This window comes from Lepidochelys olivacea, assembly GCF_965140295.1.
Source record: "Lepidochelys olivacea isolate rLepOli2 genome assembly, chromosome: 1".
Classification (NCBI taxonomy): Eukaryota; Metazoa; Chordata; order Testudines; family Cheloniidae; genus Lepidochelys; species Lepidochelys olivacea.
In genome coordinates this window covers 118843653-118866697 of record NC_140411.1, presented here as the reverse complement: position 1 = coordinate 118866697, position 23045 = coordinate 118843653, and the positions used below count along the sequence as shown (strand labels likewise).

At 42.6% G+C, this 23045-nt stretch overlaps 1 protein-coding gene across 5 annotated transcripts in view; it reads left to right on the top strand.

The window, feature by feature from the left end:
* The window catches only part of LOC311514703 (interleukin-1 receptor type 1-like), an 80899-nt gene that overhangs the window by 17416 nt on the left and 40438 nt on the right, over positions 1 to 23045 (top strand). For 2 of the 5 annotated variants that reach the window (XM_084617368.1, XM_084617364.1), the window contains exon 1: positions 8979 to 9121. The exons of 2 other annotated variants lie outside the window; for them this stretch is intronic. The gene's annotated coding sequence lies outside the window, so the exon portion shown is untranslated. Of the gene's footprint in view, positions 1 to 8978; positions 9122 to 19284; positions 19468 to 23045 lie in introns of those variants that run through there. One more of the 5 variants, XM_084617367.1, reaches the window with a different exon arrangement.

The window sequence follows — 23045 nt, the reverse complement described above, 5'->3', positions numbered from 1 at the left end:
AAGCATATAGACAAAAATGTTCTTCAGATTTTTCTAAATGTAGGGGCTTTATAATCAGTTTTATTTCTTTAGTGTAGAGCAGGCAAAAATTCTTATAGTTGTCTCTTTGCATGGTTTCCTATCATCCCCAGTACAGCAGGTAGCAAAAAATAGTTGTAGTAAAATGTCTGCCTTCCTTTCTCATGGGGGGAGAGAAGTCCTATGAAATCTAAAGAACAGCCCTAGGGCAGAAGGGGTGCACTGGAAAACCCAGAGAAAAGAAGCATTTAGTCTGGTGTGGGTTTTTTTGTTTTTGTTTGTAAAATATTATTAGTGACTCACTTGAAAACCTCATTCTGTTTGGGACAAAGCAACCTTTCTGCCTTCTGCCATGTCATTCTTAGTGGGTATGTTGGTGGTGCTGGATGCCAGACCAGAGCCAAAATACAGTTTACAGCCAGCTAGTCCTATGAGTGTGACAATATTTTCTGTAACTCCACCATCAAGGGCAGGCTGCCACTGCAGTTAAACTGGGGCCATGGGAGTTGAAGACATTGCTGTAGGTGTAAAAGTGTATATATGGTGTGATATTCTTTTCCCCCCATACTCAAAAAGCAAGTGTAGTGGTTTGGGTAATGCCCCCTTAATGGGAGAAGAGATGGAATGTTGGAATCAGAATGTTGCATGGCTGTTGAAAATGACAGCTGATATTCATTCTTCCATATCCAGAAAGCAAACATGTACTTTCAGTCGAGGTGACTTTTATACTAAGAAAAATAACGTATAAAGAAAGAACAAATCCTTCCAAGAGAGAAAGCATAATGGGAGTGCTGCATTATGTATGACTCTAATCCAGTATTGCTTAACTCTATTGTCTGCCCCTAGCAAACTCCTTATATTTAAAGGTGCAGTGTGCAGAAAACCAAACCACGAGCTCTCCTTGCATAGCAGTGTATGTCACAGTTAGATTTGGTCTCTCCTGGCTGATAAGAAGAGCAGCTGTCCAGGTAATGGAAACATTTCACTTGTGGAACAAAAAAATTACTGTTAAACATGAAAGTAGTAAGAAATTGCTAATCCTAGTCTGCATGTGGTGTAACCAGTGGTGGGAGTTACAGAATCATAGAACGGGAAGGGAGCTCAAGAGGTCATCTAGTCCAGTCCCCTGCACACATGGCAGGACTAATTATCTAGACCATTCCTGACAGGTGTTTGTCTAACCTGCTTCTAAAAATCTCCAATGATAGAGATTCCACAACCTCCCTAGGCAATTTATTCAAGTGCTTACCTACCCTGACAGTTTAGAAGTTTTTCCTGATGTCCAACCTAAACCTCCCTTGCTGCAATTTAAGCCCATTGCTATCCTCAGAGGTTAAGAAAAACAATTTTTCTTCCTCCTCCTTTTAACAACCTTTTACGTACTTGAAAACTGTTATCCTGTCCCCTCTGTCTTCTCTTTTCCAGACTAAACAAACCCAATCTTCCCTCATAGGTCATGTTTTCTAGACCTTTAATTATTTTTGTTGCTTTTCTCTGGACTCTCTCCAATTTGTCCACATCCTTCCTGAAATGTGGCGCTCAGAACGGGACACAATGCTCCAGTTGAGGCCTAATCAGTGCAGAGTAGAGCGGAAGAATTACTTCTCGTGTCTTGCTTACAACACACCTGCTAATACATCCCAGAATGATGTTCACTTTTTTTGCAACAGCGTTACACTGTTGACTCAAATTTAGCTTGTAGTCCACTATGACCCCCAGATCCCTTTCTGCAGTACTCCTTCCTAAGCAGTCATTTCCCATTTTGTATGTGTGCAACTGGTTGCTCCTTCGTAAATGGAGTACTTTGTGTTTGTCCTTATTGAATTTCATCCTATTTACTTTTCCAGTTTGTCAAGATCATTTGAATTTTAATCCTCTGCTCCAAAACACTTGCAACCCCTTCCAGCTTGGTATCGTCCACAAACTATAAGTGTACTCTATATGTCCTTATCTAAATCATTGATGAAGATATTAAACAGAACTGGACCCAGAACTGATCCTTGCAGGACCCCACTCGTTATGCCCTTCCATCATGACCGTGAACCACTGATAACTGCTCTCTGGGAATGGTTTTCCAACCAGATTTGCACCCACCTTATAGTTGTTCCATCTAGGTTGCATTTTAGGTGATTTTTGATTGTATCTAGAAACCACAATACAATTGTATCTCATATTCAAAGGCAATCCATTTCTCAGAGAAAGAAAATTAATTTTTATTTAAAGATCATGTTATGGCTCTGGACAACTTGTGTCAAAAGCTATATTCTGGCACAAGTCTTTATTATATTGCAGTAGTGCACCGTCTCCTTCTCAATGACATGTATATGCATGTATCTCTATTTCCATTATGTAAATCCATTTCTATATCCATTATCCCTCCCCTGAGCAGCTCTCTTTTGTCCCCTGTGTATCTCTTCCTCTTTTTCTGGGAAAATTTTAATCCTTTTTAGAATGCTGAATAAGGGTTGTAAAATCAGTTCCTCATTTACCCTGGTTCAGTTATGGTAAACTATTTGTATTTGAGAAAGATCAGCATGATCAAAACTGCATTGTAATGCATGTGTACAAGGAGGCAGAGATAAACTGCAATCTCAGCTAAACTGCCTGGGTGCTCTGTTAGTGCACAGTAAGGGTATGTCTATGCTGCAATTAGACATCCATATCTGTCCCATACCAGCTGACTCAGGTTTGCAGGGCTTGGGCTAAGGGGCTATTTAATTGCCGCATAAAATTTAGGCTTGAGCTGAAGCCCAATCTCTGGGACCCTCCCACTCCACAGGGTTCTAGAGCCCAGGGTCCAGGCCAAGCTCAAATGTCCACACAGCAATTAAACAGCCCTTAGTCAGAGCCCCGGGAGACTGACTCAGTTGGCATGGGCCAGCTGCGGGTTTTTAATTGCAGTGGAGACATACCCTAGGGGTGTCAACACTGGGAGTTAGTACTATTTGAAGCACTGGGTGGATGAGCAGGTGTAGAACTACCGAAAACTAAAGGTCTCCCTTTTAAGGGGAAGGAATCACTGGACCAAAGCATCAATTGATTATGGGGGACAACAAATGGAAAAAAAAACAGGCATGGGGGTGAGTTCAGAGATAAAGAATCGGGGATCCAGAGGGGGACACTGAGCAGAGAATCCTTGGCAGTATCCACTGCTCCTCAAAAGTGTACAGGGAGTCAGTGAACACTGCTCAGAGGAACTCTGCCTGGAGGTGTGATCAGATAAGGGACCAGAAATAGGCCCCACGGTTGCAGAGTACCCCCCCACCCCATCCAGCTTCCTCCTCCTGGTGTGATGGATGGGCTGTACTGGCCAGCATCAGGAGGAGGCTGACAAGGAAGTCCCATGACTTTGTGGGGCCATGAATGGCGTGTGCCTGGATCAGGAAGTGCAGGGAGAAGTGCAGCCAGAACCTCAGGAAGAAGTTCTGGAAAAGCCAGAAAAGGGGCTGCAACCTGACACACTCCACAAAGATGTGTGCCAGGGTCTCCCTCTCACTGCAGAAGGCACAGGTGTCAGGGGAGTTTGTGAACTATGCCAGGTACATGCCCATGCTCATGGCTCTGAAGGAGCCGCTAACTAATATCCCTAGCAGGCCATGGAACCAGACTGGAGTACAGAGTGGCCCAATGGGGTTCCTCACCCTCCTCAGGTGGCAGCACATCCCATTACCTGGTGTCGGGGCAGGACATGGGGGTGAGGAAGGGGATGGTATGAAGCACAAGCATGTACAGATGCTCTTTGGGCACAGTTTGGAGGTGGACCAGCTGGATACCATGCAACTGGTTCAGGTGATATCGGGGGTGGCTGGGGAGGCTCTGAGGCAGGGGCCTGATGACTAGGTCCGGAGAGCCGGGGTGAGAGGTGGGTGGGGAGTATCTGCCCACAGGACCCACACGAGAAAAGCAAGAGAAGCAGAAGTCAAGGCTGCCCTCTCCTCTTGGAGCACATGACAAGGGATGCGCAGGGTGGGCAGCTCCATGTGCTGACCGAGCATAGCAGGGTCCACCCAGTTTCTAGTCCAGGTGGTCTCCACTTCTGGTGGTACCAACCTCTGCCGGACCAAGGGGGACTCCACCATCTGCACACGGAGATGGGCACTGTGTAGCAGGGATTCTGCTAGGAGGTCCTCCCCTTTGGCGGCCACTATGGATCTGGTCACTGGAACTAGCTTCCACGGGGTGGGAGGAGGTATTGTTTCATATTCTCTGTGTGTATATAAAGTCTGCTGCAGTTTCCACGGTATGCATCCGATGAAGTGAGCTGTAGCTCACGAAAGCTCACGCTCAAATAAATTGGTTAGTCTCTAAGGTGCCACAAGTACTCCTTTTCTTTTTGCGAATAAAGACTAACACGGCTGTTACTCTGAAATCTGGTTATTACCAGTGATTCAAGCACTGACAGCTTACCTATACAGCACAGTGATAGAGCCAAGAAAGCAAATATTTTGGATCAGTTCAATCATGTTGCAAAAAGGAAGGCTATAAAATTCCTAGGTGCTGGAGCTCATGTTCCGGATCTATCCATTTAGTTCAGACAAAACCCTGACAGCTGAAAATACTGGAGTCAGGAGATAAGCAGAACAGTCCTATAAATGTCAGAACTGGAGAGCTGAAAATAAAAGTGGGTGTGATGTTATCTGATTAGAGTATGACGGTGCAAATCATCGTTGCTACCACTGTTATATAATTGCAACGAATCTTATACAGTATGTGATGCATGGCCAGAAAGGGTTAAGTGGCTCGCAGGCTAAATACCCCAGAGTCAACCTTTAGAGACATGTTATAAAAGTATATAAATGGTAATTAGGGCTATTCCATCTTAGATGGGCTAGAACTTTGAAGTGCAAACCTGTATTGTTAGAGAATTAGAGGTGACACTAATTGTATGTGTGTACTTACTCTTGTTAGATGTTAGCCATCTAAACTGACAGCTCCTGTCTGTCACTATAGCTATTGATTTAGAGATCAAAAGGGAATATTAACATTTAAATGAATCTTGGGTGAAATAATGTCATTGTTTATATGTCTCTTTAAAGTTTGTGATAAACTGCCTAGTGGATAAAATGCCTTATGTTAATCTGTGTAGGTAATTACAGATGATGCTTAGGAAATAGGTAGTCTTCAAAGTTTCCATGATTGCCTATTGTTCGCCTAAGGCAGGGGTTCTCAAACTGGGGGTCAGGACGTGAGGTAATTACATGGGGGGGGGTCGCGAGTTGTCAGCCTCCACCACAAACCCCGCTTTGCCTTCAGCATTTATAATGGTGTTTAAATATATTAAAAAGTGTTTTTAATTTTTAAGGGGGTCACACTCAGAGGCTTGCTACGTGAAAGGGGTCACTAGTACAAAAGTTTGAGAATTACTGGCCTAAGGACTCTGACCTGTCAAGAGAGATCCTGGAACTGTATAAAAACCCCTTGGAGACTGATCCTTTTTATTTCAGATCTGCTTGATACTTCATACAGGGGAAGCTTAAGTTCTAAAATTGAGATCCCCAGTCTTAATCCGGATCACCCTGAATATGAACATTGAACTATAACCTATGGACTAATTCTGAAAGAACTCTTTGCAAATACAAAGCTCACCATCTCTACTATGAATCTGATCTCAGAACTGTACTCATGTCTGTACTCTCTCTTTTTTCTTTAATAAATTCTAGTTTAGTTAATAAGGATTGTCTGTAAGTGTGTATTTAGGTAAAATCTGGAATATTCATTAATGTGGGAGGTAATGTCTGATCTTTTGGGATTGGTAGAACTTTCTTGTATGATTAGATTTTCACTAATCCCCATCATATTTGACGTGAGTGTCTGGATGGAGGCCTGAGGCTGGGTTGCTTTAAGGGAACTGTGTTGGCTTCTGGGTAACCAGTGAGGTATTATAAAAGCTGTTTTGTGCTGGTTTGGTAAATCTAAGTATTGGAATATCCACCAGCTTTGGGGATTGTCTGCCCCATTCTTTGCAGTTAGTGACCTCAATGCTGATCCCCTGGCACCCTGCTCACAGTGGAAAACAAAGCAACCTGAAAAGGAACAAGATAATGAACACAAGCGTCTGGAACTGAGGCGGGGCATGTTAATAAAAGTGATCTTATGTCCAGGCTCCCAGAAACTTCTTTTGAGGTATCTAAAATATCCTGGTTTTTCCTTTAATCAATCAACCCATTTAAAAAAACACTACAAAACATCTGTTCAACCTGTATTGCTACGCAGTGTAGAATCTGCTCTGTACTTATTGTGACAGTGGGATATGTCTTAGTCTACGAGTGGAAATAATGGACACTGCTACTGCTGAAGCATGGGCCTGGTCAATGATAACTATTGTACTGCATTCCAGACAACCACCCTGTCTGGGAAAGATGCTTGACACCTTTGTTGAAGGACTAACAACTAAGAACCTTCAACACTGCAATCTGGGGCAATGGCTCTGGTTGTCTCTCAACAGCTGGCCTGGTCCCCTTGTACAATGAGTTTTCTATACCAGGACCTACAGTGGGGAAGGGGAAAGCATGAGTGGTGGGTCTGTAGCTTCAGTCTGAGCACATGGCTTAGCACTGTAGGCCCTATTTAAGACTGGGGTTCTGCTCTGAGTAGGAGGCCTACCATCACCCCACATAAAAAGGACTTGCAGGAGAGAGAGTATCGGAGGTACTCGGCCCACCCTGAAATGCTGACAAACCTGAGATTCACAAAAGGGGTCAACACAGACATGCAGGTCAAGTCTTTTGTTATTTTCAAAGGTCTGTAACTCTTGACTGTTGGAAGAGTAATGTTTCTGTGGTTAAGAAAATTCTTTTGCTAAGCCTGTGCTCCTTGCTTTTCCACCATGTTGTCCCTGAAGGGATTAAACTAGAAGTCCAGTGTCCACATTCTAGGTAGGGTTTGAGGAAGCAGTTGTAAGTGACTGGGGGAGGGGGGCGGCTTGAGGTCTCAAACACTGGTTGCGGGATCTAGGGCAGATGGACGGTGACATCCTGAGGAAGGGTGTCAAAAAAGAGGTCAGAGAGAGTGTGTGCCCTGGATCCCCAAGACTAGAAACAGTGACTAGAATCTGCCCTGTTGACTTGGAAGCATGTGGGACATAGCAACTGGGTCCATTTGCAACAGATTGATGACACATAGTAGAGTATTGGGCCAGGTTGTAACACCATAGGGGAAAAAACAGGCATAAAGGGAACAGACAAGTTGAACGAGAGCAGACACTAAAATTGTTCTTGAGTTTCATGAGTTTATTTAGAACACTCTTACCAAGAAAAATCCTTCACCAGGAGAAATGTGCAAATATCACTGAGTCACAAGCTAGCAGTGATGACGGCACACTTCTGTTTTGTATAGTGTACTTTTGATTTTAGTATGACTTTTGTTTCGTGACTCTAAAAAGAAATGCCAAACAAGTGATCCAGATTTTTATTTTGAAAATAAGGTCACTTGAAATATCGACTGATCCTTAGTGTGAAGTTATTGACAATAATAGTGGAGGTGTATTATAATATGAGTCCACTCTGCCACGGACAAATGATGCAGCGAGGGTGGAAATCACTTTCCAATCACTGTCTTACACTACTGAGGAAATTTCTTAGAATTGTTGGAGATATTTTTTGGCAGTCAGTCCTCTGCATGCATGTGTCCAAATGATGCAGAAAGTTCTGTGTTCTTACAACCTAACTTGCCATTAGTTAATTGTAAGTATCTAGTTCTAATGGACAGGGCGTTTTTGAGTCTTTGAAGCAAGCTGAGCACTTTAATGTCTGTTTAATAAGCATTCGCCACTCTGTGTCATCTTTAGGCTTGATGGAATTAAATTTTATTTTTTATTTCAATTAATATCAATGTTTATTTTAAAGCATTTTAAAAGATTTTTATTTACTTTTCCCTAGTTGTGGGAAACTATTGGGGGAGGGTCAGACAATTATTTAATGAAAATAAGTGTTAAGATTCAAAAAGATAAAGCTTTATAACTGTTAAAACACGAACTGTCAACATCACATGTCAAACCATACAATGTAGGGGCATGTCTATACTGTGGGAGCTACTCTTGTACCACTGTAGTGTAGAGGTTTCCTACCTGAGTGTGGGTAGCAGTAGATCGGATGACTGACAGAAGAATTGTTTTTTTCTGTGAATTTTTCCCACCCATCCCTGAAGCAATGTACCTAGGTTGACCTACATTTTAAAAGTAGACTAAAGCTAAATATCCTTAAATCAAACCAATAATCAGTCAAGAAGCATCTTTCTTTCTTTGCCATCTGTCAAGTTGGATTATTATAGACAAATATTTTTTTCCTCAGTTTGTGTGCGTACAGTGAAAAGTTGGTGCAACTAATCTACCTCCCCACCTTGTCTCTCTAATATCCTGGGAGCAACAGGGCTACACCTCCACCGCCTACAGTGAAACTGCCATTTATCGATAAAAATCAAATCTGGCGACCCCTCGTCATGTTTTATTAATATAACATCATAAGGGGAGCAGATACCCCTCCTATGCTTTGAACTGAACCAGTAGGAGTTTCCCCTGCTCTGCCTTCCACTTATAACGCACCCCAGGGAAGGGTAGAGCTCCGGGGGAGGGGTGGATGGGACTGGGCTGCATCGGATGCAGGGGGACAGCCCGTGGGGTGAGGGAGAAGCGGTTTGGGGCGGGAAGGAAGGAAGGGGAAGCAGACGCAGCAGCCCAGGGCAGGAAGCAAATCTCCCCCTTTCTAGCCTGTGGGAGCTCCAGCTTTTCCCTGCCCCTCTGAGCCTGGGCTGCCCTTAAACTCGGCTCTAGCTCGTGAAGGGCTGGGAGTCGGGCCTAATTCAGGGCCCTCAGCCTGCACTGGAGCGAGGTCCCTGAGTGCGGGGCGCAGGCCCACGGACGGGCTGGGCCCTCCACGCAGCCGGGCCCCCCACTCTGGGGTGCTCCGGGCACGGCTGCCGGGCGGGGCCCGTGCTGCGGACCTAGAGCGCAGCCCGCGGGGCGCTCGCTCCGGGCTGGGGCGGGGCCGGGCTCCTTGCTCAGTGGGGGCGGAGCGCGCCGCCTGCCGGCCCGCCCGCCCGCCGAGCGCCCCGGGCCGCAGCGAGCCGCGCTGGTGCTGCTGGCGGCGCCCGGACGGAGCTGGCGGAGGTGAGAGGGCGGCGGGGCCGGGAGCTCCCCGCTGCCGGCCTTTGGCGGCCTCTGCTCTGGGGCCGGGCGGCGGCAGAGGGAGCAGCCGCTTCTCTGCAGCCCCGGCCCTGGAGCGCCGGGGGAGCCGCCTGGGATTTGGGGCGGGGGCGTCTCTGCCGAGCCCCGGGTGCGGGTGAGCCAGAGCCGGGCTGGCCCCAGCCTTGCTCTGCCCCGCGGCTCCTCTCCCTTGAACACCCGCCTCCAAGCGAAGCCCCCGGGAAGTGCCTGGGCTCCCGGGAAGCAGCAGGAGCTCTTAGAGGAGCCTCTGTAGGAACTGTTGTGATCTAGCTGAAAGCAGGCTGGCTGAGAAAGGCCTCTGGATGCCCGAAGCCAGTATAGGTGCTGGAACTAGGGGTGGCCTGCACCCCCTGGCCTGAAGTGGTTTCCATCATAGATAGGGCGGGTTTACAGGTTTGGATCAATGGCTCTCCACACCCCCACTATACAAATTGTTCCAGCAGCCCTGGAAGCCAGTGGCTTTCTACATTTTTTCATTTGCAGAGCCCTAAAAAATTTCAGATGGAGGTGTGGACCCATCTGGAAATCACAGACATAGTTTGCAGACTCTTAGGGGTCCTTGGACCACAGGCTGAAAATCAGTGCCATAACCTACAGCCCTGTGGGTTGTTACCCTGGAGCTTCACAGCCAGGAACTGTGCATCTGTCAGCTTATCCTTGTGTGCAGGGTTTAATTAATTTACTGCATGCTTACATTACCTTGCCTGTCAAATTGGTGGCAAGTGAAATTAGGGAGGGTAGGGTGCATCACCAACAGAAGGATGTATTAACTGATTTGATTAGGGACTGGCCCTTATGAATAATTTCACAAAAAACGGTGCCATTTCTTGAGCTTTTTTGAACTTGTCATCAATACAAGGCCATATGGAGGTGGGATGACAGGAGTTAGCGTCTCTGTTTTATTTTGGAATAGATGCCATTAAATCGGTTGAAGTTTAGATTCTTTCTGAAACCAGGCTTTTTCGTGTTCATATTTCAGTATTTGATGTTAGTTTCTAGACCAATTTCTTACCGTTGTCCCCAAATGCTACTTACCAATCAAACTGTATTTATCTAATGGTAAAGAATATAATGTAAAAAGATGTTTAGGGAAACAGTGGATATGTGCAAACAGATACTTACATTGTCAAGTTTTCAAAGTTGTGTATTTTGTCATTTTGTGAATTGCTACTTTGATTTACAGAGAGCAGCTCTCTTTCTGCACTGACTTCAGTATGGTATGTCTCAATTGTAATAGCAACTACGACATTTCTTATCTGGAGCCACAAATTTGGATACATTGCTTGCTGTTGTAAAGAGCAGAATAAAGAGTTGTAAAGAGTAGTATTCACAAATTTGGATACACTGCGTGCTCTTGTAAAGGGTTTTGAGTTTGAAAACTCAGTGTCTAGTACGGCTGTGGGAAAAACTGATTTTTTTGGTTCACAGACAGTTCCAAAAAAACAGAAATTTGGCTTGACTAAAACCATTTGGAATTTTGTTGTGAATTGAAAAAGGAATGCAATGTTGAATTGAATATTTTATTTTGTTTTGGGGGCATATTTAACCTTTGGCTTTTTTAAAATAAAAGCAAAGGAAATGAAGGGCTAGATTAATAAAACTGGTGATGTCAGGTCTGCCATTGTACTAAAAGGCTAGTGGTTAAGGCACTCACCTGGGATGTGAGAAACCCAGACTTGAATTCCTGCTCAGGAGCAGAGACTGGAGCTGGGGGCCTTCCCCCTCTTAAGTGAGTGCCCTAACCTTGGGCAACAGAGACATCCTCACTCTTTCTGTGAATCTAGCCCACCCATTTTTTTTTTCAAATTTGCAACTAGTTTTGGTGACCTGAAACTATATTTTTTCAGTGAATAAACTATTCAGCCAAAAATTTGGATCTATCTCAAGTGTCTGGGTTAAATTTAGTTGTATTTTAGTTGAATTTATTATTTGATTTGGATTTGATTTGTATGTTTGCATGACTAGAATGTCTTTGTTTACATTTCTTGGTTATACTGCTTATAAAGCATTAGATTCCTTGCTAGTCAGTGATTTTTATTTTAGGTTTGCATTGTCTACCTACAAATACTGTATCACTGTGCTCAAACACAGGTAGGAAATCATATTTAGAAAGTAAAATTGTAGCAGTACTGCACTCTTTCCATGTAATGTTTGGAAGTATTTGTAACAGGAAATGGGATAAATTTTGGAATTAACCTTTGAAATCCCCTAAAAATTACCAAAAACCATATATTTGAAATTACTAATAAGGAGACTTAATTTTGGTTAACGGACAGTGACCCAGGATCTGAAGTTGTCCTTAATACTTTACTGCTTTCTTTGCTATGTTGTCCAGTGTAAGCAAATAAGTCCAGAATGCTGAATCTGTAACAAGATAGATTGGAATGATACATAGTTAGAATGGCTTTTTTTCAAATAACCTACACATAATTTATGCTGTCACTTTGAAGTTGACTATATAATGATTGATGCAAGGAGTGGTGGAAGTAAGGGAGTCCCTGCTACAGGAGACAACCACCCCCAAAAAAGTGAGTAGCTCCAGTTTGACTTTGACTCTGCGTCTACTCGTAGCTGTCCCAGAAAAGTCAGTAGTGTGAAACTGAATTGACTTTTAACAATCACACTGAATACTGGCAATTAAATCTATCAGTTGTGTTAATTTTCCGCTTCTGCTTGGCAAAGCACTGAGCATAGTCAGTGCAAACTCAGGAGACAACAATGTCTTGGTTTACATTTGTAAGGTTATTTTTAACCATAAGAGCTAGAAATTTAATATTTTAAATGAATGCTGAAATTTTTCAAAAAAGTATAGCATTGGCCCTTACACTCACTAGAGACAGCATCATAGTTGCCACTTTCAAGGGGATTTTGTCAATATCCAGTATCAAGTATTGATTAGAGTGAGGTATTGGTGGGGTAAGAGATTGTCAGGTTTCCATTTGCAAATCTGCTAGTGCACATCAAATTTGACAAGCAACCCTGTTATTCCAGTCTTGGATCTCTGTTCTAAAAATGGCTTGTGGTAATAAGATATTAGCTAAAAGCCAGACTGAGCCCATAAAATTAGTGTCATTTGCAGTCATGGCCATCTATGGGAATCTATCCCAAATGTGTAGGATTTCATCAGGGACTTTAGCAAAAATATGAGTCTCTTTCCCCCCCATCCTCCTTCATTACTTGGTTTTTGCACATTTGGCCACATTTCTATATTAGTCTCAGAAGAGGGTGTTTCTAAAGCAAGTTAAGACTGGAGAGTGATGATGTGCTTACCTATCATATCAATTGCAAAATCAAAACATTTAAAAGCAGGGAAGTTAACCGGACTCTCCAAATCTTAAGTGGCCAGCATAGTAAAACCACCATTTACCACAGAAAATAAAGTTAATTTAATCCTTAATTCAGACCCATGGATATTTTAAAGTATCTTTGTTATCTAAATTTTTTCTCTTAAGAGATAGTGTTAAGTGAGAAATACTGCTATGCTGTAAAATTTTTTGAGTAAATTATTTGTAATGGCTGTTCCTTGAGAAGAATACAAGTAGTTTAATAGGTTAGGGATACTCTTCCAAGCTCTGCCCACTTGATGCCAAAATGAGGCACTGCATGTCTTAAAGTTTGGCAATGCACAGGAGGTTATTGAGGGCTTTGCATAGATGGGGTTTCCAACTGTGGGTATTGAAGGGACACACATTCCTATTCTATGCCAACCACATCACCCCAAAATCTTTTGATAAGTCTGCATTGCAACTGGGAGGTGTGATTGCAGCATGTGTAGACATACCTTTAGCTAGATCAAAAGTGGCTCAAATAACAATAGTAGTGAAGCTGTGGCAGCATAACCTGGGAACATAATAAAGTTTAAGCTACTTTAGACCTAGCTAGATCAAAGCTAGTTCAGGTATGTCTACGTATGCTGCAATCACACCTCCCAGTTGCAGTATAGAAAGACTATTGATCAACAGGAAGGGGTATCTCTCCATGGTGCTGCAAGGCCTGATTGATCACCTATAGTACCAGAAGATTCACCTGCAGTACCAGAACTTTAGCTGAGACTAGTGCTGTATTTGTTTACATGGGGAAAGCTTCCAAACATTTCAAAAAGGAATTAATCACAAACAAAATTTTTTTTCCTTCCGAGTAATTGGCAGGGATCCTACACAATTGCTTGGTAAGGTATACCAAGGCCCTTGTGCCTTTGTGACCTTGAAAGAGTATTTCTTTTTCCTGGTGTAAGATTGTCTTCAGCGCAAAAAAGACAAGACTGTCAATATTCACGAATATCTTCCCTCATAGCGATCCACCATCCTAGAGGGACAACTGTTGGAGTGTCTTTTCAGTTCCCTCATGTCCTCCCACGCGGGAATCATGAACCAAACGAATGAGCTCTCTTCTTAGAGCCGTAGGCATCACCCACATCTTTGATGTACATTCCAATCCCATCAATTATTTCAACATTTCCTTCAAAAGATTTGTAAGGTGAATTCTCAGGCAGAGCATTATTCCCAATCCAACCTGCACCTACAACTCCTTGGGTCATTAACCCAGGCATTTATTAAATAGTCTGACTGAAAACCTGATCCAGCTATGTCAAGGTTCAGGATGTTATTCCAAATCTAAGAGAATTTATTGAATTCTCTTAGGTTTGGAATAACATCCTGAATCTTTTCCTTTTAGGAGGCCACAGGTGCTAGATTAAGGATGTGTTTTACTAGAATTGATTAGTTTCAGAGTAGCAGCCATGTTAGTCTGTATTCATAAAAAGAAAAGGAGTACTTGTGGCACCTTAGAGACTAACCAATTTATTTAAGCATAAGCTTTCGTGAGCTACAGCTCACTTCATCGGATGCATGCAGTGGAAAATACAGTGGGGAGATTTGTACACAAAGAGAGCATGAAACAGTGGGTGTTACCCTACACGCTGTAAGGAGAGTGATCACTTAAGGTGAGCTATTAGCAGCAGGAGAGCGGGGGGGAAAAACCTTTTGTAGTGATAATCAAGGTGGGCCATTTCCCGCAGTTGACAAGAATGTCTGAGGAACAGTGGGGTGGGGGGAATAAACATGGGGAAATAGTTTTACTTTGTGTAATGACCCATCCACTCCCAGTCTCTATTCAAGCCTAAGTTAATTGTGTCCAGTTTGCAAATTAATTTCAATTCAGCAGTCTCTTGTTGGAGTCTGTTTTTGAAGTTTTTTTGTTGAAGAATTGCAACTTTTAGATCTGTAATCGAGTGGCTCAAGAGATTGAAGTGTTCTCCAACTGGTTTTTGAATGTTATAATTCTTGACATCTGATTTGTGTCCATTTATTTTTTTACGTAGAGACTGTCCAGTGTGACCAATGTACATGGCAGAGGGGCATTGCTGGCACATGATGGCATATATCACATTGGTAGATGTGCAGGTGAACAAGCCTATGATAGTGTGATTGATGTGGTTAGGCCCTATGATGGTGTCCCCTGAATAGATATGTGGACACAGTTGGCAATGGGCTTTGTTGCAAAGATTGGTTCCTGGGTTAGTGGTTCTGTTGTGTGGTGTGTGGTTGCTGGTGAGTATTTGCTTCAGGTTGGGGGGCTGTCTGTAACCAAGGACTGGCCTGTCTCCCAAGATCTGTGAGAGTGATGGGACTTCCTTCAGAATAGGTTGTAGATCCTTGATGATGCGTTTGAGAGGTTTTAGTTGGGGGCTGAAGGTGATGGCTAGTGACGTTCTGTTATTTTCTTTGTTGGGCCTGTCCTGTAGTAGGTGACTTCTGGATACTCTTCTGGCTCTGCAAGTCTGTTTCTTCACTTCAGCAGGTGGGTATTGAAGTTGTAAGAATGCTTGATAGAGATCTTGTAGGTGTTTGTCTCTGTCTGAGGGGTTGGAGCAAATGCGGTTGTATCGTAGAGCTTGGCTGTAGACAATGGATCGTGTGCCCATCGCTTATTAGCAATGTAGTGTCCAGGAAGTGGATCTCTTGTGTGGACTGGTCCAGTCTGAGGTTGATGGTGGGATGAAAATTGTTGAAATCATGGTGGAATTCCTCAAGGGTTTCTTTTCCACGGGTCCAGATGATGAGGATGTCATCAATGTAGTGCAAGTAGAGTAGGGGCATTAGGGGACGAGAACTGAGGAAGCGTTGTTCTAAGTCAGCCATAAAAATGTTGACATACTGTGGGCCATGCGGGTACCCATTGCAGTGCCGCTGATTTGATACATTGTCCCCAAATGTGAAATAGTTATGGGTGAGGACAAAGTCACAAAGTTCAGCCACCAGGTTTGCCATGACGTTATCGGGGATACTGTTTCTGATGGCTTGTTGTCCATCTTTGTGTGGAATGTTGGTGTAGAGGTCTTCTGCATCCATAGTGGCCAGGATGGTGTGTTCAGGAAGATCGCCGTTGGATTGTAGTTTCCTCAGGAAGTCAGTGGTGTCTCGAAGATAGCTGGGAGTGCTGGTTGCGTAGGGCCTGAGGAGGGAGTCTACATAGCCAGACAATCCTGCTGTCAGGGTGCCAATGCCTGAGATGATGGGGCGCCCAGGACTTCCAGGTTTATGGATCTTGCGTAGCAGATAGAATACCCCAGGTCGGGGTTCCAGGAGTGTATCTAGGCCCGTTGCCAACTGTGTCCACATATCTATTCAGGGGACACCATCATAGGGCCTAACCACATCAACCACACTATCAGAGGCTCGTTCACCTACACATCTAGAAGTGTGATATATGCCATCATGTGCCAGCAATGCCCCTCTGCCATGTACATTGGTCAAACTGGACAGTCTCTACGTAAAAAAATAAATGGACACAAATCAGACGTTAAGAATTATAACATTCAAAAACCAGTTGGAGAACACTTCAATCTCTTGAGCCACTCGATTACAGATCTAAAAGTTGCAATTCTTCAACAAAAAAACTTCAAAACAGACTCCAACAAGAGACTGCTGAATTGAAATTAATTTGCAAACTGGATACAATTAACTTAGGCTTGAATAGAGACTGGGAGTGGATGGGTCATTACACAAAGTAAAACTATTTCCCCTTGTTTATTCCCCACCCCCACCCCACTGTTCCTCAGACGTTCTTGTGAACTGCTGGAAATGGTTCACCTTGATTATCACTACAAAAGGTTCCCCCCCATCCCTGCTCTCCTGCTGCTAATAGCTCACCTTAAGTGATCACTCTCCTTACAGTGTGTATGGTAACACCCATTGTTTCATGTTCTCTATGTATATAAATCTCCCCACTGTATTTTCCACTGAATGCATCCGATGAAGTGAGCTGTAGCTCACGAAAGCTTATGCTCAAATAAATTGGTTAGTCTCTAAGGTGCCACAAGTACTCCTTTTCTGTTTATAATTGATTACACACTGACAAATCTTTTCCTGCTGCTCCTTACTTAGCCAGCCAGTCTGGTTTCTGTTTTTGGATGGCTCATGGATCAGTTTTACTGTGAGCCTTAACCTTTTCAATCAAAGGGGGCTTATGTAAACAAAAGACTAACTCAACCATATTAGACACTAAAATAGGGTATTTTATCATGGAGCCATCAGTAGAGGTAAAACCACTTCTAAGCCAGAAAAGTAAAAATTCTGTTAAGGAGTTGTACACCCAAACAGTGTCTGAATACGGTATAACTGCATAATTTTCCAGCTATGCATATCTCTTTGGGACATGGCTCATGTAATTCTGGAATCACATGGGGTTCTTTCCCCAAATCTTTTACCACTGTTTGACAAATCAGCTTGTTAGTCAGATCTAAAATTAACCTGTGCTTCAGCAGAAAATCTGCTCCTAACAGGCTGTGTGGTTTTGGTAACTTTGCCAGAGAAAACACACCTCCTGCATAAAACTCCTATGTGGGCTATCAGTGGGTGTGGTAGGCTGTTTCATAAAGGTTTCAAAAGGCATGACTCCTCTTCCTGCCAGTGGTGACATGGCTGAGTGAGGATCATTTAATACAGATCTATTTGCATCTGGTATCAACAATAAACATTATCTTGTGACCCCTTATGAGAGCTGACAGTTAGTCTCCCTGCTCTGTCTGTACCTAAGGAGGACATCATACGACATGATGGAGTCTGGTGGCATGGTTGTGAATGTGTATACTCTCCCTCTCCCCCTCACCTTACTTGGCTTCTGGAGCCACAGGCCTGATGAACTGGTCCAGAAAACCAGGTGTCCCATTCCAGTAGACAGGAGGAAGCGGCTGGATTTCTGATTACTCTTCCTCATTAGGGTCCAGTTGCTTGTGTTAACCACTTCAGTCCCTTCACTTGAGCTACAAAGGCAACATTCGTATGGCGAATACCTGCCACTGTTTCATCTCACTGATTCAGTGAATCAGATGGGGCAGGGGCCCACAGGCTCCACTGATCCCCCCTCCCCACCCCCCCCCAAAATGACTTAGGAGTTTTTGAATCTTGATTTAGTGAAGGATTAGGGTTTTAGCAGGTCATAGTACTGATTAGGTTCATAAGAGTTTCTGTGCTCTAAGCTTCTGGTTTTTAAACCTTAGCAGACGCCTATGTTGGGGCTGACTGGGAGCTTTTCTTTAGTCTGAGAAGCCTCAAACCTCCACTCTGTTGGTCAAGACTTGGTTGCAGGAGCATGGCTGGGTGCTTCAACCCATTCACGTCCTGCTGCAGCTACAGGAAACTTTCTGTTTTTACCCCTCGTTGGTTGCACAGTCTCTTCAATGACTATCTCAGCAGCTTTGGTCATCAGCTCCAACATTAGGGTCAGTGCTGATTCCTTGTTCATATGCGAATCTTCTTTCTTTTTAATAGCAGGCAAAACATTATTAATTAATAAATCTACTTATTCAGGAAAATCCCCTTGCATGTTAGTGCTATCCCAAGCTCCAGCTGTCTTTTCATGATAGGCACGAGGAAACATCTTTCTTTTAATATTTACTAACTGTGCCATCCCAGCCTATACTGGATATAAAATCTCTTCCAATTTATCCAGCATTTCAGCAAAATCCTTAGCTCCTGACTGAAAATGTGGTGGGAGAACATACCATAAAGAAGGCTCCCCTGACATTTGTAAAACCTTAAATCAATACCTATTATCTGATTGAAACATTTGACTATTACTCACAGTTCTCCTAGTGTGCAGGGCAATTAGATCACCCTTTTTAAACAGACCAACATTTTTAGTTACCAAATCCAATGTTTTAACATCCACTACTGCCACAGGACGATGTCCCTCGTTTGATCTCTCTGGATCTTCCCTTTCCACTTTTGAGGTACTACTGTTTAATACCCTATCTGGGGAAGATAGGCTGGGGGTTTGAAAATGAGACACTTGTGCTCTACCAGATTCTGCATACAAAGGGTTACAAAATCCACTCCCATTTCACCTATCTAGTAGTGCTCTTGCGGTTTCATAACAGTAGTAGATTGCAGGATGCTTTGTTCAGCAGTGGTTTTTTTTTTAAAAAAAAATCTTATAATTTGAAGGGACGGAACATTTGGTGCTGCTCACACTTCACCCACAGGATCAAGGAAAAGGTAATCTGTTCTAAAATCTGGAACAGAACCCTCTCCCCCCGCCCCCACCGTTGCTCCAGCAATGAAATTACAGGTCTTATCACAATCCAAACTGTCCTCCCTTGAGCTGCTCTCTGAGTCAGAATCTGTTTGATTTCTCAGTCTTTGAGTTGTGGACCTGGTCAACACTATACTATACTTCTGTTCCGGTTCCTCCTCTGTCTTATGTCCCTGGGAAATCAGAGTGCCAGGTTTAATCTCTGACAAGTCTTCACTAAAAAAACTGAGTATCTTCCTTCATTTCCAAAAATATCCAATCATCTTCTAAAATAGGATTATGCATTATGTACTCCTGGCATACATTTTTGGATTCTCTTTGGGCTGGAATCAATGCAGGTAGAGGGAAGGTGCGCAATCACTAGTGGATGTTTCCCAGTGGTCCTTTGGATTTTTTAGGAATCAAAGGGTAGGTGCTCAATCCCCACCCAGTACCTAATTTAGGGTCTTCAGTCACCCTGCACTGGAATCAAATTTTTTTTCCGATGAAGGGAAAAAGTGCCTCAACTTCCTGAACACCCATTTGTGCACCATAAAGCTGGTAACTTATCATCTTTTAAATACCCCTCTTAGAGTCTCCAGACTGGAACCAATACAGGTGGGGGTAGAGACATGATCATTTTCTACACACCCTCTTCAGTCTTGGGACATGTAAGCGGAAGGAAGAAACACGGTCAACTTTCTAAGCACCTCTTTGGCAGCCAGATAAGATGCCCTTGTGGAGGTCTTCGGCCTCTTTGTGGATTGGATTTTTAAGTAAGTGATAAATTACCTTATTAGGGGTCTTTGGCTTTTCTGTGAGCCAGAATTAAGAAGGGGGTAGGAAACGTGGTCAACCCTGCCCCCCGTTTGGCACCAGAATCAAAGGCTAGTGTGCTGTCACCAGCCTTGGAAGTCTCAGAGGAAAACTCTCTCTGGCCAGTCCCTATAGCCTGTTTAAATTTGTGGGGGATTCAAGACCCAAGCTTAACTGATTGTCGGTATCTGGCTGTTCTTGGGTGGTCTCGGATCTATGTCCTTGAGCCACTACTGGGCTTCTATAACTTTTAATACCACCAAAAATCAAATCGTATATTTAAAAATCAGTTCTTTTGTATAATGCGAAAAATATTTTAGTTGCAGTTGTTAACAAGAGACAAAAACAATTCCACAGTCTTTCAAAACAATCTTGCAGCTGTTTTACAAAACTTAAGGATTCTAAGTTAAGTGAGAAGCAAGAACTGCTCTTTTAAAGCCTTCCTGACTTTCCTACTTCCCAACAAACCCCAAAATCACTCAGTCATAAACTTCATAGTCCTGGGTTTTGGCAGTAACTGTAACCTTAGATTTATATGTTCCCAATTAATATTTTAAAAATAAGGAATAAAACCAAACTAAGTGATCTCTATAATCATCCTGGAGGCTCGAACCTTAAAAAAAAATTGACTGCAATTTTACTGGAGGACTGTGAGTGATCAAATTAAAAAAACTTAGCTTAACCGACTTATGTATAAAATAAACAGGCATTGCAATATAACCATACGCTGCACTGATACTCCCATTTTAAGATGTAATGATGCATTTAGGGGTGATTACTCCCTAAATGAGGAGAACGGGTATAATCTTTTCTCTAATGATATCTCGACGGTGGATGGGTGCGCCTAATCTGAAATCAGCATATTTCTGTTTTTATAATCAAATATAATAACACCCCTTAATTAATTAGCACTAAATCCACCTACATATATTTATATGGTAAATTAATTTACCATATCTGTATTTCCGCTACCATAATTAAATATTTTCTGCTTTCTCACTGGCTATTCCACACTAAATGTCATCCTAATTAACCTCCCATAAATGCCATAGAAATAACTGTCAATATAGATAGTATTTTGGAAAATGCTAACATTTTATTTAAAACACTTGTAAAAACCAGCAAGGACTAAAACTTGTTTACATGTTTGGTTATGTCCTAACTTATCTTCAGCTTGCCTTCAAATTGTCTCACTTCACTTTACTCCTATTTTCCCAGGCCTTGCTTGACTATTGTCAAGCCTACTTTTAAGAAATAGATTTTTTTGGGCCTACTTACATTTCTGTATAAACACAAACAAGCATCATCTCTATTGGCTACATGGAAGAGAAACTTGATCGTCTGCAGGTTATCTGCTCCTGAAAACTCCAGTTCAAAGACCTCCAAACTATAGAAGGGAGGGACTGAACTTTTCATGCGGGTGTTAGTTCTCAGCTAAGGCTGTTTTGAACTTGTGACAACAAAAGAGACCTCTCTGTGGGGTGTGTGCCAGAGCTCATATTGAAGACAGTTGGGGTGATTTCTGGGAAGCTTATTAGCATATGTGCAGATTCTTTTATTGATTTTAATATGTTTTCTTTGTAGTGTTTATGCCCTAAGTATAAATATGCTTGCTTAGGAAGTGCTGTGTGGTAACTTGTAATTGTGGCATTGCACTATTAACAGTTTCTGAAGAGAAAGCAAGCACGCCTGTCTTTTGCTGGAAATAACACAGTGAAGCCAGGGAACTTTTCTTCAGCCTGGAAATAACCTGGTCAGGAAGGGGAGAGATGCATGTCTCCACCCAATAAAGGCAATGGTTAGGGAGCTGGAACCCTGAGAGTGGGGGCCCTTGCTGAACTCTATGTCTACACTGCAATTAAAACCCCCTGGCTGGCCTGTGCCAGCTGACTCGGGCTAAGGGGCTATTTAATTGCAGTGTAGACATTCAGACTTGGGCTGGAGCCTGAGGCCAATGTTTACACCACAGTATGCTCCTGTGATAAACTCAAATATTAATAAACTTATTGTTGCTATTGAACTACCTAATAGAACAAGGTTTAGATGGAAGACCTTTAGTACAGTCAGATTAGGTTATTGAGTTATTGGCATATCTAAATCTTGCTGTTTTTGTGGAATGCTATTTCTAGTACGTTTTGTGTTTTGTTTTATGTTATGCTCTTATAATTACAGCAGAATATAATCTTGTTTAGTTACATACATTGGGTCATTTCATTGAATTTAAGATCTCTAGGCACTGTGAGTTGTTGCAGGAGTGTGGGAGCTGCAGGAACTAGGGGTTTCCTTCCTCCTTCCTGGATCTTCTAAACCTTCTAAGCTTCTTTTCCTGATTCCAGCAGCGTCTGCAGCACTTTGAACTTCAAGAAAGTTACTTTCCCTCTATCTGTTATAGTCACAAACAGAATTAGCTGTTTTCACTGTAAAAATACATTTCTGCAGTATTTCATTGTTAACTGTATCAGAAATGCAGCTTATCCTACTATGACTGGATCTATCCATCATATTTCAACAAGTCTGGTATTTAAATTAACAATTTGTTGAAGTGAAGGGGGAAAACAGATACTTCCTTAGTAGTAACATTGCTGTCTGATTGCAAACAAAACTGCATCAGTTCACATTTAAGGTATCTTTGTACCTGGAAAACATTTTTTTTTTTTTTAAAATGGGAAGCTTTGGTGCTGGTGTACCTAATTTTCCAAGAGTTTATGGATCCACTGGACTTTCAGATTCTTTCTCTCTCTCCTCTGTGCCCCCATCCATGGATATATATAATATATATATATATATAGATATATATATTTACTGTTCTTGATGCTTCTTTTGACCTAAGTATCTAGGTGTGAAAGCTTAAAGTGCTCAGGGCTTGCCTAAACACACAAACTGCATGAGTATATATAAAATCCCTTTTTAAAACTGATTTTTGTTAAACCTGTGCAAGCCCCTATGTGAACAAACTTAAATCAGTTTGCTCCTGGTTTATATTGATTTAGCTTAATTTGGTAACTGAGCTAAATTATTTTCATAGATTAAGACCATAAGGAACAACTATGATCTCATTTGACCTCCTGCAAAACATAAGACAAAGAATCTTGCCCAATAACTTCTACATCAAGCCCCTAATTTCTGCTTGACCTATAGCATGTCTTTCGGGAAGACATCCTGTCTTGATTTAAATATGTCAAGTTAACCTGGTGCAGTTTTTATGTATAGATCCCACTGGATTGTCTAGTTCTTCATCCTCCAGGGTGGGGAGGGGTGGCTTTCTCAGACAGTATGCTTTCACAGTCAGGTTCCTTATCTGTTGTTTTTTCCCCTTCCCCATCCTACTTTTGGTTGGCATTAACTCTGACACTTGTATAATGCCACCTTTTTGCTAAATTGTATCTCAGTAGTCATATTTAAAAATGAAGAATGGAGGTAGAGATGGTGTTCTTTGATGTCTATACATAAACACCTGGTCCAGTTTTATCCACAGGTCTGTAAATGAAAAAGTATCTTGCTCTATAGTACTGAAGATATTTCTTTGATGACTTACTTA